Source organism: Anopheles aquasalis, chromosome 3 (assembly GCF_943734665.1).
Source record: "Anopheles aquasalis chromosome 3, idAnoAquaMG_Q_19, whole genome shotgun sequence".
NCBI classification, from domain to species: Eukaryota; Metazoa; Arthropoda; class Insecta; order Diptera; family Culicidae; genus Anopheles; species Anopheles aquasalis.
The window spans coordinates 7,763,976-7,776,245 of NC_064878.1; the positions used below are offsets into that span (position 1 = coordinate 7,763,976).

The 12,270-nt window shown below is 49.1% G+C and overlaps 1 protein-coding gene across 1 annotated transcript in view; it reads left to right on the plus strand.

Annotated features, from left to right (window-relative positions):
• Nucleotides 1-473: 473 nt before the first annotated feature.
• The window catches only part of LOC126574561 (protein yippee-like), a 77,447-nt gene continuing 65,650 nt past the window's right edge, over nt 474-12,270 (plus strand). The window contains exon 1 of the mRNA XM_050234828.1: nt 474-1,406. The gene's annotated coding sequence lies outside the window, so the exon portion shown is untranslated. The remainder of the gene's footprint in view (nt 1,407-12,270) is intronic.

Here is a 12,270-nt window from a genome sequence, read left to right on the forward strand (position 1 = left end):
GTATCAGTTTGGAGTTGTATAAAGGCAGTCCCGATCGTGTGTGTTGTGTGTGTTTGCAGAATAAAAGTGGATAAATAAATGAATATTTTAATTATATCAAATTTCCCCCACCTTCCTTTTTCATTGTAGGAGAAATAGTGGTCGCGGAGCGGTGAAAGAAAGTTCCAGTTCACAGAGAAGGATCCCCAGGATTGGTGTTACGTTCCCAGTGATAAACAATCCCGCGATTTATCGCATCAATCGTCGAAATTATCTCCCGTGTGCGCGTGTGGGTGTGTTTTGGTGGTGTTTCTCGCCTACGCAATGCGCGAAAACGTGTTGGTGTATGCTGGGAGCCCCAAGAGTATCAAAACGCAAACAATGAGAGAACGAGAGAGCGCGCGAGCGGCCAAACGAGAGAACGAAATTTGTGTTTTCGATTTCTAGTGTTGTTCTTGATCAGCGGCAGCAGCAGCAGCAATTTTTGGTGTTAGTGTCCTGTGTCGTGTTGTGTCGTCCTGGCGCGAGTCGGTCGCATCCTTCCTGGGAAATCGGGCCACTGGTGCTGCCTCCAGCAATAACAGGGCTTCTCCAGAGAGCGTGAAGGAAGAAGCACTTGTCCCAAGACGCAATAATTGTGGTATCGCCGTACGGTGGAGAACGTTCTGGCTATTTTAAACGGTGAGAAATCGGAAGCACAACATGTTGGAGAACCACAACAACCACCCCGATGGAATAAGTGTATCGTGACGGCGTGTGAAAGGGGTGCATTCGTGCGTGCGTGCGTGAAGGTGTAGCAATCTTGTTGCACAAATCGAAAGAAGCAAAAAAAACGTCGAAGCAAGCAATCATCCAGAAGAGGAGCCACCAATCAGCTGCTAGTGTATCGTGTTGTTGCTGCATCGTAGTACACTCTGTGGTCGTTAGTCTTCGAAGCTATAGTAGCCTACGCGTGGAAATGTACGCTTTTCAGTGAGTTTTGGACACCACACCACACAGTCCGCTCAGCCATCGCCGCGCGGTTAAGCAGATTCGTGGAGTTGTGTGCGCGCGCTTGTAGTGGCTACAAGAGTGGGGGCGGGCGTGTGGGGCTGTTGGTTTGTGGTGTGTTGTTGTGGGAAAGGGTTCAGAAGGTGGACACAATTGCATAACCTGTGTGAAGGTGGTGTGCTCTGGAGGTGAGTGAGTGAGTGAGTGTTGTTTACGTTCAGCAGCGCGCCGGGGTGAAAACCGGCTCGATCGTCGCGATCTGTTGCTCCGCGAGCGCTGGCAAGCGCGGGTAATCCGCATCCGAATAGTGCTCGGTGTTGTTCAAGTAGTGGCAAGGTGTGAAGCAGGTGAATTGAAGAGCAAAACACAACGTGGTGTACCACAGTCCTAGCACAAGAACGGCGGTAGCGAAAAGTAGCAGCTGGAAAATCGTTTTGGTAAGTCAATTCTGTTGGATCATTTTTTAAGAGCTGAGCTGATGCAAATGATCAATGAACTGGGTTTTATACAATTTTTATTACAGTTTTAAATTTTTTTTCCATAACTGCTGATGCTATTAATGGTCTGGATGCTCTTCTTTTTAACGATCTTCTTTTGAGTGTCTTCATCGCCTCTGTTCTGACTTGCTATAATATGTAATACTCAATAAGCGAACACATCTGGCAGGGCCTGCCCATTCCGTTCAGATAATGCATCTATTTTCGATGAGCCAATCACTCTATCCACTTTCCCTTTGTGCGTAAGCGAGTGATATGAAAAGGAACAGCTTCTTATCAATTGCTTGGATTAGTCATCCGTACCTCTACCCCGGTTCCAAGGATCAAATCAAATCCTCCCTGTGTTGGCATGCTTCCGATATTATTGAGGCCAGAAATCGATTTCCTGCCCTCATCATTCTGCCTCTGATCCTGCTCCCTGGAGTGAGGCAAAATCAATAGATAACCAGGCCCGAGTTACATCGAACGGTGGCGCTCACCGCAGCGTATTGTCGCTGCTCTATGTTTGTGTTGATTGCCAGCCAGCGGGGAGGAGCACGCAAGCAAGATTACGTTCGGTCACGTTCACGTTTACGTTCCACATATCCTCCGGACGATCCTTTCCGTCGAAGCCCCCTGGGTCGTCATCGTCGAAGTGGTTTTCAAGTTCAGGGAAAACAATGGAGGCCAACCTGCACAAATCGTTCTGCGCCACCACTTCCAGTGTCAGTGGCACTACTGCTGCCACTGCTAAATAACGTATCCGCGATGAATTATTAATGGCATCATCAAGTGTGACTGTGCCAGCAGCCAACCAGTCTTTCTGTTTCCGCCATTCAACTGCATTTCCCAGCAGGCGTCGGCCGAGGGGTTACTGTTGGTGACATGACACGATTGCGTGTCTGTCGATGATGTTGGTAAACTGCGTCACACTCTGGTGGCTGGTTTGTGTGCGCGATGATGGGGTATTTACGTCTTCCGAGTGAAAAAAAACGGGCGGTCTACTCCAGCATATGCTGTCACCGGGGGTTTTCCATTTTCCCCCGTTTCATCTCGCCCAGTCGCCCCTAGGTGTGGATTAGGCCCGTAGGGTGGCTGACGCGTAATGTTTTGTTTGTAAACATGATTTGCGCCGTCTTTTGGGAAAACCATCAAAACGGTGTTCCGTTTTTTTTTTGCTGTTGCTGCAGCTGCTGCTTTGTTTTGATTCGCTGGAAATTTGATGGAAAACTCTCACTCTCTCGCGGGCTGTGTGGTATCCTTTTTCTCTCTATCCCTTATAGCCCTCTCTTTGCGACTTTCTCTCTCTCTAAGTTGCGTTTGTTGGTTGGCACAAGTGGTTATGCAAATGTTTATGAAGAAATGTTGGGCAAATGTTTACGCTCCTGTACGTTCTCGAGTGTATGGCACCCCAACACACACTTTCTCTTTTTATGCGTGGTGTTATCCTTTTACATCGTTGCCGATGGTGTGGTGTCATCTTTCGGTTCTTTGGCAAATGCGTAAAAGGACGATTACGCACTGCTGCTGCTTTTTTTGTGCTTCTAAACACTGCTATCTCTCCAGGAACTTTTCAATTCCATTTTGTGATCCCCGCATCTTTTGTTATCGATCAAACGCCACTGGAAGATGGAAGGATTTTCCAGTGACATCAAACTCATTCTTCGTGGCATCACGTGTTCCCAGCATCGAGAAAATGTGAGCCAAAATTGCAAATGCAACTGCAGGAAAATCCTGCTCGCTCCCTAAAAGGAAAAACAGAAATGAAAAAGAAAAAAGAAACGAAAAGAGAGTTGCATCTTGCTTCCACAACCTCCAGAGTTCCAGTTCGCGAAAAAAACAAAAACATGCTGCGCCCTGCTGCTGCTGCCCTTTCACCGATTTCCCATCATTTTCACCCATTTTAAGGACGCTTTTTCTCACTCTCCTGGTCTTCTTGTTCTTCATCAATTTGCTCTGGTTCTCTCGCGGTGGCACCACCGAGCCGGAAAGTGTGTGAATGTCAAGCATACATTGACCGCCGGACCTGATTTTCACTTCGGACCGGACCGGAACGGAACGACGGTGAGCCGGGGGGAAAAGTGGAGAGAAAAGCGAACGCGCGAGCGAGTCTGCGCTCTGCGTTTGTTATTATTATTGTTGCTGTCTCGCTTTTCCGCGGTCGGAGCGCCCCCTGGTGGTCGGTGGCGATTCTTTGGTGGAAAACCTGTGGTGTTTTCCCAGCTAGCCAGCCAGCACCAGGAGCTGACTGACTGGCAGGTGGTGTTGGTGTTTTCTCTGGGGCCTTGCGAGTGTGCGTTAGTGGAAATTCTGCCAACGCGTGTAGTTGTGAATGACGTTACGGGAAAATCGAAATAATCGACCTGCTGCTGCTGCTGCTACTGCTGATGGTGGTAGCGTGTAGGCCTGTTGACAGCTGTTTTCTGTTTTCAATTTTCCCTCCCCAGAGGGACAGAGAGCGATAGAGCGATTTGGCCAACCGTCTTTTTTTAATCTTCTCATCAATTTGTTGTGTTTTGATTTCATTCTGCTCTTCGTGGGGTGGAAGATCTGGCAGCTGGGACCTTCTGGGTGGTTTTTCCATGGTTTTGGCCGAGATTTGAGGGGGGAGCAGCAGGAACTGCAATATGGTTCGCTCACAAATGGTGCCAAATGGAAATACAGAGAACGACGCTGCGTCAATGCGTTTGTTTTTCGTCCTCCTTCTGTTGTCTACTCGGCAGCAACAGTAGCGCCACGCCACACCGAATGCACTTGCCAGGTTGCACTTTAGATGCAGCGAGCGATTGTCTTGGTATACACAAGGGGTGCTAGAGGGGACGCTATTCTCGCTATTGCAATTTCCGATTACGTAATTCATGGGGTGAATCGAATCGTGCAGCAGCAGCAGCAACACCCCGGTTCAACACCTTCCTTCCTGTCTTCCTACGCTCATTCCCTTGCCTTTTGAATGCAACACACAATACACCAAGTCAGATGCATCGCAATCGCGCACCGCACACACTGGACGACGGATTGGCATCGTTACAACGCGCTGGAAGGAGAGGGAATGCGATCGGTATCGATTGGATCGACGAACAGCTCCCGTCGATAGGCCTGGGATTGGAAGAGAGACGAGACGATTGTGTGCATGCAAGATGCACCACTGATCGATTGTGCGACCGCCCGGTGGCGATTGCATTTCAACCTCACAAATGCATTTCCGAGATGCCGATAGATAATCCGCGGGAATCGACGCCGTGTCTGCAATTACTAGGCTCGGTTCGAACTGGAGTTCTCATCTCGGGGCCGGGCGGATGTATTATCGTGTGCGAGGCGCCAATGGAATGGAAAGCTGATAAGCGTTCGTTTCGTTTTGAGACTGACTGTTAAACGGGAGTCGAGGCGGGATTTTTATTGTTGCAACATATGTTTGATTAATGCTTCTCACTGTACACGAGTTCATCGCAATTTCCCTTCTACCAAAACAAGGCCTTTTGTAGTCCGAAAGATGGTCAAGTTCCGGTTGGAAAAATGGCCCGGAAAGTGGCAATTTATTCCTCTCACTCAACGTTTCACCGGCTTCACCAAACGATAAACTGAAACGCACCAGAAACTTACCGCCACCGTCGCCACCGCTGACATGACACCTCAAACAGCTGATCCGTCGCCGTTCGCGCGGTTAGAAGGGTTGTCGCCCCCTCTCCTCTGAAGGTAGTTATGTTGCGGATGTCGTACCGTTTGGATCATTAATCTTGCGAGTATAGGGCCCCCAAGTCTGGCCGCCACCGGACGTATTGGTGTTTTACTTTTGCCGCCCTAACGGTATCGTGCAACAATTTTCCACACAAGGGCGACAGCTATCAATTATCGCAAGGGTGGCTGAGGAGGTGGAATTTGCTTTCCCTTTTTTGAGTTATACTGTGCCCTCGGCGTAGAACTTGTAGGAGTTGTAAGTAAGTAAGTTGTGCGTTAAATTTGCTTCACAATTTGTGAAAGAGGAGTTGTAGGATGGCTGATTGAAGTCCTCAGAACTCCTGAAGCTCATTTTAGTGCAGAAGTATACAGTTCAGTAAGACCATTTCAATCCAAAACAAAGAAAAGATGTTCCAAGTAATGCCAGTCATTCGTTTATTACTCAAACATTCTTCTTCCCCTCTGACCAATGGTACAACAATTCCAGATCGTCAGTTGTATCCTTCAAAATGGTCTTATCTGCTTTCGAACGCCCACAAAGAGCATCTCCCTCCTCCTTCTGTTGCTACAAAACTTTAGTTTGTTTGGAAAACAATTTGGAACACAACGAACCTCGTGTACTGCATAGCTTCACTCTTGAGCTTCTCTGAACTCTCCCCCCGGCCAAAAAAACCTGAAAACTGAACCGAAAACATTCTCAGAATGGCATCGACCGAGCTAGCCAGCCAGCCAGCCAGGCTGGTTAAGCGATTGCGAACGCTACGAGGTCCAAGATTTATGGTGGCGCTCCAGGCGGGTTTGCATCATGAAAATGCCGAACGCCTTGTGGGAGGTGCTAAGGATACCTTAACGAGCCACCACACTCCCACCGTCACGGTCGTTCTTCCTTTTTCCGTGAGAATTTTCCAGAAGAAAAAAAACCATAATCTTTCTTGTGTTCTTTTAGGAATCTTCGTTTGCTTGTTCTTTTTCTTTCACGACCAAAACTCTCGGTCGCGCTCCACGATCCTCTGGGACTCCTGGGGTCTCACTTTCCCGGGCCCAATCATGATTGTTCCTCACACGCAGAGGTCCCGCCCTCTAAAAGAGAGGAAATGAACGACGAAATTAAATATTTATTTGACCAAAAAAAAAAACATCGAAAACTTTGATAAGAGCGACAGGAGGAGGTGGCAGGTCCTAATGACCTGCGAAAGCGGTCGTCGAACGAAAATATTGAGCGTACTAACGCGATCCTGCGGCGAGAAGGAGCGTGCAGTCCAGTCTAGAGCTCCAAGTCTCGAGGGTCTTGCCTATGAGAGCCATAAATTAGCAAATACTTGGCCCACGACCTGGCAGTTCAAGTGGCGGCAATCTCGGGCATGAAAGTGAGACGACGACCTGCCGTTCAGGGGGAGGGATAGGGAGGACCCACCCAGTTAGTTGACAAAGGTGTGTCGTGTTGGTGGTGAGCTGCGACGATGTTGTAAATCATTATGACTTGGCAAGAGGATTGTCACGCTGCTGAGTTCGGTAAAGGACCGACGGACTCACCAGTTCGTCCGTTCGTTCGTTTCATGCTTGTCAGTCATCAACGGACTTGAAAAGGTCCGAATTACTGTTGTGGGCCAACAGAAGCCAGCTTATTTTAAGGGTGGACCCGATTTTCCGATGGAAATTAATCTCCAGAGACCCCCCCCCCCCCCCCCCCACCGGTGTGGTCTCGTGGTCCCGAGTAGAGAACCAATCATTCTTCGCTTGAACGGCTCCATGGCACTGGTTGCCGCATAAATAACTCAATCGTTTCGCATGGTGGCGTCGTCGTCGACGTGGCTGGTGTTTGTCGAGTTATAAACCTCGGAATTGTTGCCATTAGTGCGTCTGCTGCCATTCAGCGACTCGCATTAGAGTGCAAACCAGATCTTGATGGGCACTGGCACTGGCACTGGCACTGGCACTGGATCCCCATGATGACCAGACGAAGATATGTCCAACTGTCCGGAAGTCGCGGTTGCCTGTTACTCTGACATTTCGACTAAAAGTAGAACCCCCTCCGGGTGGCTGAGCGCTTACTGTGTGTGTCTATCGTGGCGTCAATATACGCGGTCGGATGGTTTAGATCACGGATCACGAGGGGAGAGGTGTTCGATCACACAACGCAGCAGTTCCAGCTGCGCCAACTATTAATGCCCCGTGGACGTGGAGTGCAGTAGTTGCTCCGCATTTATTTATAGCGATGCTACAGTCCACGAGCGAGCGAGCGAGCGATCGAATTGCGATCCATTCGTTGGCCATTCAATCATGCACTTTATGGCCAGAAAGTGAATTAAGTAATGGGAATGCGACCGTAACAAATTTCTTCTCCAGATATTCCGTTTGAAAAAATAAAAAAAAAATACAACCATCAACACCAAATGGCATTGGGATTGCTGTGAAAGAACGCAACCGCTCCTTCCAACTCGAGATGCGACGGGATCCGCGTCATACGGGGGGTAGGAGGCGCATTAAATGCATTTCCGCCCATTTCGTTCCATTTGCGGAAAAGGGTACGGAACGAATCTTGAGATATTAAACCGTTGGAGCAAATGTGTGAACAGCGCTTCACTATCCCCTCCCTCGGGGTGGTCAATGACCGTCGGAAGTGGCACCATGAACGGGCGGAATGTGACGATAATTTGGTTTTGCTCTCTCAACACGCATGGAGAGCAACTGGATGCGATTGGCGCGGGATGTTTTTGTTGTTTTTGGATATGTTCGAATCTGTCACATATCGCCGACGCCGATGATGGTGTCATTGACTCCAGTCGCAGTCTGTGGGACCTCGTCGTCTCACTTTACACCCAGCGATGGTCAGCGGCATCGGGGCCGACAAGGGTGACAAAGACAATTTATTGCACGCAAAAAAAAACTGGTGTCCAACTTGACAGACATTAGAAGTCCTCAAGTGTGCGCTGGATGACTGGTCGGGACAAAGAACCATGAACCAGCTCCAGTGGGTGACCGAACCGTCGGAACCTACCTTGTTGCCGGTGCCGTTGGGATAGGTCCGTATTTTGCACCGGAACGGAACAAGGATACAAGGATGGCGGCCGCCAACCTATATACGCGGCGAGAGGTTGATGTCCTGCCAGACCAGAGGCTAACCGATGGGAGACAGCACATGGGTTGCACCTAGCGAGAGGGCGTCGTCGCCGTGCCAGACAGTCATAAATAAGCACGCGAGCGAGCAGAAAACGAAAAAATTATGCTCCGGAAAACTTGAACTCACACCCACCCACCCATCCACCCACTGACCTGAACTTACCTACGGTCCGGGATGTCTGGCACTTCCTTGTGCAGCAGATGCGCACCGGAGCTCCACGTCTACGGCGTCGTCGTCGTCGTCGTCTTCGTTTTCGCGAAACGAAAATTAACTCTTCTCGTCTGCTGCAATCTCTTCCTGGTGGGGGAGTTTCCGGGGGAAAGGTAAGGATGTTACGGGGTGTACCATTAGTCTCCTGCCCTAGTAGAAGCGTCGCGCTCGGAACGGACGCGGAACACTTCCTTGTTCCCGTAACCTTACGCTGCAGAGTCCACGGGGCCATCAGGACGATATCCTGACCCGGGGTTCCCGGGGCTGAACTTCTTCTACCGCGACAGCGACTTTCTTTGTTTGCTCGTGTCGGTGTCGGTGGCGAATAAGGCGAGCGAAGAAAGAGGAATTCAGGATACAGGAAGAGAATGATGATGCAGCTGGTGATGCTCTCGGTCTGGACGCTGCAGACTCCATCCCCACCCCCACATCGCTGTCTAGCTTTTCCGCCTTAACCTTAACCCCTGCGTTCGGGAGTTCGGTTTGTTGGACTGGTTTCTTCGGCGGGGAGGCGATTGAACCGGGAATCTGGAGTTGGAACGTTAGCGCAATGGAAACCGTATCACGATGCGATCGTTTGTTATGCCAGCATCGTAGCTCATTCCAAGTTCCACCCCCATAAAAAGGGGGGGTGAGTAGTGCAGGGCAGGTGCAGATTCTGGCTGGGCAGCGGTTCGAGCGAGGATGGAGTTGCATTCGAAATGCGCTCGCTCTTTCGCTCTCTGTCGTTCTTTTGCGTGGCAGCGGGAGGAGAGCATTTCCGTTTTCCAAATACCATAAATTTCATTCACCGCCGACCATTTCTGCTAATCGGTGGCTGGTCGAGGGGTGCTGGAATGGAGCAGCAAGAACAGCGGAGACGGCGGAGGAAGAGGTTGGTTCGTCTGGCTGTCTGGCTGATTGTGGATGTCAAGGAAACTGGGAGCAAAACTATCAACTTCCTTCTCCGCTACAGTAAAAACGTGGATAAAGAGTGGATCAACCAGACATCGGTATAAACAGTTTGCTGTAGCGTTCTCGTCGTGTATCATTTTACACGCCACTAGTTGTAGACGTGTCCGGTCTCCTTTTGCTTGGTGCATCATCGGGGCAACGATTTGTTTTGCATTTTCGGTGTTTGTAATGCGGACATCGATTCCAAATCAATCCCCGTCTAGCAAGAGCAAACGATTCTGCGGCGATTCAGTTCTTTTCCTCGATATGCTGTCACCACAGAATGCAGCTCGATTTAATTCATGGCTTCATTCTAAAGTTCTCTATCGTGTTCCGTTCACCGAAGTCACAGAACGTACGAAAGAACGTGGGCCTCGCCCAGTGTTTGGAGACAAATTAGTCTGGAAAGTTCCGTGGCACCGCGGGGACTCCTCGGGACCAAGGAAGTGATGAAAGGCGAAATGCTTCGGTTTTTGCCCCGCAGTTCCCCGCTTTGCAATACATTCTAACGTCTTGTTCCGCTTCGGCGGTTCCCGGCGGGTGTTCTGACCATGGGACGCCATTTTCTGCTGACACTGCTGCTGCTGCTGCTGCTGCTGCTGCTGCTGCTGCTGCTGCTGCTGCTGCTGCTGCTGCTGCTCCAGCTGCTGCTGCACTCTAGACTGTGGAGAATTTAATGGAACGAATTTTCTCAATGGCTCCATCGGGGACGACGGGCACCCACCCCTTTGGGTGACTATATAGCTTCTTCGTGCGTTTGCTGGTGTGTTGGTGCTGCATGAGGGGATTGGCTTTGCTGGCTGGCTGGCTGGCTGGGTCGCGCCTGTGTCAGCAGAAAATCGTCAGCACTAGAAGCTTTTGCCGATTGGGTAAACAAGAGAGGGCGCGCGGACATCATATCGCATATATCGAGAGCTGTGCGAAAGGAATTCGATCCACATGAATGCACCACCACCGGCAAGGAGAGCGACTGGATGGTGTGCATAAGAGGTAGTGACTTTGTCCAGACTGCCGCCAACCCAGGCACAGATTGTTGAGGTAGGTCTCCGTTATGCTCGCAAGTCACTTCGTCAGTTCGCACACTACAGTGCGTCCTGTGATGGTCTAATTCTCTCTATTTCTGTCTACCTTGGCAAGACGGCGGCAGCATTAACACACGCAGTCACACATAGCTTTTACCTCCAGCTGCGACTCCAGACAGTGGCCAGATGGTTCGTGGCCTAGCAAAATGGGGAACACTAAACATTGCTCGTTATTAAACTCAATGTCACCCAATCAGCAAAGAATGGCATAGTAAGCCCCATGGTCTGCCAGCCTTCCTGCCGGCTGTGCCTTGTGCTCGCTCGTGGAAAAGCAGCTTTTCTTGCCTTCTGCACGGTGTCATCGTCGTTGTAGCCGGCTGCACGGTTCACTTTAATTTTACCATGACACGTGCAGGGCGAGAGACAAAGAAGGGACTACGAGGTTGTTGGAGAGTGTTTTACGTAGAACTAGGAATTTCTTGATCTTTCTTTAGAAGTTGTGTGTCTACGGTGGCTGCCTTTTTATATCATGCTCTGTTCAGTTCAGTCTTCATTCAGTGTGTATTTCGTATCTCTGGGTTGAATGAACTTCCGAGCAATATATGGTTTGTACAGAATATCCTTCCATAAAATTTATTTTAAAGAGACTATTGTTAGTAGAACTAGAAAAAGTGTTTGTAAAGAACAAGCTAATTCAAAAGCGAGGAAATGCTGTGCAGTAACTCTCTTTGCAGAACATTTTGTGCGAAATTCATTTATCTCTCCACTGACCTTCACCTGATCCAATACTAATCCCTAATCCTGTCCCCATCATCTATCGGAGTTGATCGTTTACCTGGAATTAACGACGACCCACACTAGACTGAGCACTGTTTTTTGCGACTTTTCCTTCGCTAGGACATCCATCGAGGAACATGTCGATATGTTCTCTACAATTGCTGTACTCTATTCAACGCAGTGAAGCATATTGTATTCCATTACCTCCTCCGGAGCGCTTGGTAGGATAAATCCTGCACAAAGCGAACGACGACATCACTAAACAAACCTTTGCGCCGTGGGGGGGACGCCGGGCGGGAGGCATTCGACTTTTCAATGGAAAACTTGTAAATTGGATTAATGCAGTTCGTGTCACGTTTGGTATTAGATTTCGCTCGATCTGTTTTCCATGAGTTCCGCTGGAGGACGCTGGAGCGCGCCAGATCGACATTCCATGGCAGAATGTATCGGGCCGGTGTAGGGATATCGCTGAAGGGGAGGAGACCGGAATTGAAGGAAGAGTTGTGTTAGATGGCGGTCGGCGTAACAGTGAGTGCAGTAAGCCATCTCTCGTACGGTTAACCGGTGTACCGCTGTTTGAGGTTATTGGAATCCGGTTGGGGATGGGGGACAAAAAAGGATAATTCCTTCCTGTGTGGTTGTTGTGTGGTGCAAGTGGGCAATAAAGGCGTATCATTGCATTTACAATTCATTTCCATGCGGTAGAGAGACAGGTGAGAGGAGCCCAACGAGTGCTCTGGATGCGGAAATGAATTTATAGTTTCGTTCGAGGCTTCGAGTTTCTTAATAAGCCTTCTTTTCCTTTGGAAACTGTCGGGACTTTCTGTGTTGAAGTCTGTGTTAAACGTTTGCAGGACTGTGAGGTTCTAAAGCGTTCTTTTGTAACTAATACATGGGCATTTTTTGCCTTTTTAGTCTCTACAAAGGCAGCAATTGCAGACAAAGATTTTAAATATGATTAATACCTCTCAGTCAGTTAATTATAAATGTAAATTTTTTATATGTTTAATTTCTCGTTCAAGAAAATAGCTAAAAACCAGATTTCTAAAACACAATTCTTTGAAATTCAGCGACTTTTCCCCTCTCT